Here is a 2,436-nt window from a genome sequence, read left to right as displayed (position 1 = left end):
AGTGTAGAAACATGGTCAGAGCAGTAATATTGTTGACGTTCATTCGTAAACAAATATCACTACAGAACATCTTAAACGCCGAAAGATCTTTTGTTGGATGTTCGTAAATTTTTGATTCCGACAAAAAGTTTATAGCCGTGTTGCAACCAGGGTTTCAACTTTAATAAATTCTTAGATTCTGTAGAGATCAACGTACAGAAAAAGTTTAATGAGTTCATAAACAAATGGTACACCCGACTTTCCTCTTGTAGGGTAACTGGTGGGACATGAAGAAGATCCAACCACAGAATAAATAAAAACAATTGATTAATTTTGCCTCCGCCCCTCTAATGAACCGTGGACCTTGCCTAGTGGCTTGCGTGTCCCAACGTTGCTGATAGCCTTACCGCAGGTGTAACCACAAAGGAGGGATATTTTTGAAGATACAACACTAACGCGTCGTTCCTGAAGATGGGTACCAACCTTCGAAATTATTGTAGGGTCAACAGTGTGGATGATTGACTGATCTGGCCTCGAAACATCAGGCAGCTTGGCGTTGCTGTGGTGGTACTGAGAACAGCAGAAACCAAGGGGAAACCACAGTGGTAATCTTTTGCCCAAAGTCATGCTGCTCTATTGTATGGCAGTATGAGTACAATATTCCGGATGTTAAGTAATTCTCCATTCGGATATCCGTACCGGTACTACTCAGGAGGATGACAACACCACAAACAAAACTGGCGTCGTACAGGTCTGAGGGTGCAGTGTTGGGTTCCTTACTCGGGCAGATGGGTTAGAGAATTTGAAAAGGAAACTTGATAGGTTGACGATAAATATTGTGGGAATTGGTGAAGCGCACTGTCAGGAAGAACAGGGCTTCTGGTTAGGTCAGTATTTGGTTATCAATACAAACTCAAATAGGGGTATTGCAAGAGTGGATCTAATAATGAATAAGAAAATGGAAGCCCAGGTAAACAACTATAAAAAAAAACATTCTAACTCCTCCCGTATAGGCCATGAAGGTCGGACGGTACCGACCGGCCACCGTGTCATCCTCAGCCCAAAGGCGTCACTGGATGTGGATATGGAGGGGCATGTGGTCAGCACACGGCTCTCCTGGCCGTATGTCAGTTTCTGAGAGCGGAGCCGCTACTTCTCAATCAAGTAGCTCCTTAGTTTGCCTCACAAGGACTGAGTGCACCCCTCTGGCCAACAGCGCTCGGCAGACCGTATGGTCACCCATCCAAGTGCTAGCCTAGCCCGACAGCGCTTAACTTCCGTGATCTGACGGGGACAGGTGTTACCACTGCGGCAAGTCCGTTGGCATAAACAACATAGTGAACGTGTCATTGTAAGAACGACAGACTTGAAGTCAGCACCCACCACAGTAGTACATGTTTATATGCCATCCAGAGAATGAAAGAATGTATAATGAGATAAAAGAAATTATACAGATAGTTAAGAGAGAGGAAAATTTAACTGCGGTGGTGGACTGGAATTCGGAAACAGGAAAAGGAAGAGGAGGGAACATAGTAGGAGAACGTGGACTGGGGCAAAGGAATGAGAGAAAAAGCCACCAAGTGAATCTTGGACACAGCATAATTTAATAATCGCTAACGCTTGTTTAAAGAATCCTGAAAGAAGGTTCTATACTTGGCAGAGACGTGCAGACCCTACCACTTTTCAGGATTATTGCTAACGGGGATTTTGAAACCAGATTTTATTTCGTAAGATATTTTCAGGGGCAGATGTCAACTCTGACCATAATTTACTGGTTATGAAATGCAGATTAAAACGTAAGAATTTGGAAGTGAATAAAAAATTGTTGAGACGGAACGTTGATGTATTCAGAGTTTCAGAAGGAGATTTGGACGACATAGGACTAAAGAGGGGAGAGGAATACAATAAAATATAATTGAGTAGCTTTGATACGTAAAATAGTGAAGTCAGCAAAGGATCACGGGGATATCAAGTCAAGAATATGCGATTCACAGAAAGTACAAAATGATCAAGTAGGAATGTCTACGTTCTTTGCATTTGTATATTTAGAGCAAGATTTTGACAATGTTAACTACACTACATTCTCTGAAATTTTGAAGGTAGCAGCAATAAAATAAAGGAAGAGAAATATTATTTACAAGCTGTGCAGAAACCAGCCTGCAGTTATAAGAATGGAAGGAGGTGAAAGGGAAGCAGTGGCTGAGAAAGAAGTGAGACAGATCTGTAGCCTATCCCCGATGATATTTAATCTATAAATCGAGTGAGCTGTGGAGGAAAGCAAAGAGAAATTTTGAAAGGGAATTAATATTCAGTGAGAAGAAACAAAAACATTGAGCTTTTAGCGAGGACATTTTAATTCTTTCATAGACAAGAACGGACTTAGCATAGCAGTTTACCGGAACTGATAGTGTCTGCAAAAGTTATTAGACGATGAACGTTAACACAAGCGAAAGAACG

At 41.7% G+C, this 2,436-nt stretch overlaps 1 pseudogene; it reads right to left on the bottom strand.

Moving 5' to 3' along the window:
* Nucleotides 1-1,186: 1,186 nt before the first annotated feature.
* LOC124596904 lies at nucleotides 1,187-1,304 on the bottom strand (annotated as a pseudogene).
* Between the last annotated feature and the right edge of the window lie 1,132 nt (nucleotides 1,305-2,436).

The sequence above is a fragment of the Schistocerca americana genome, chromosome 2 (assembly GCF_021461395.2).
Source record: "Schistocerca americana isolate TAMUIC-IGC-003095 chromosome 2, iqSchAmer2.1, whole genome shotgun sequence".
Classification (NCBI taxonomy): Eukaryota; Metazoa; Arthropoda; class Insecta; order Orthoptera; family Acrididae; genus Schistocerca; species Schistocerca americana.
The sequence above is the reverse complement of the archived record's forward strand: the minus strand, read 5'-3'. Positions and strand labels throughout refer to the sequence as shown.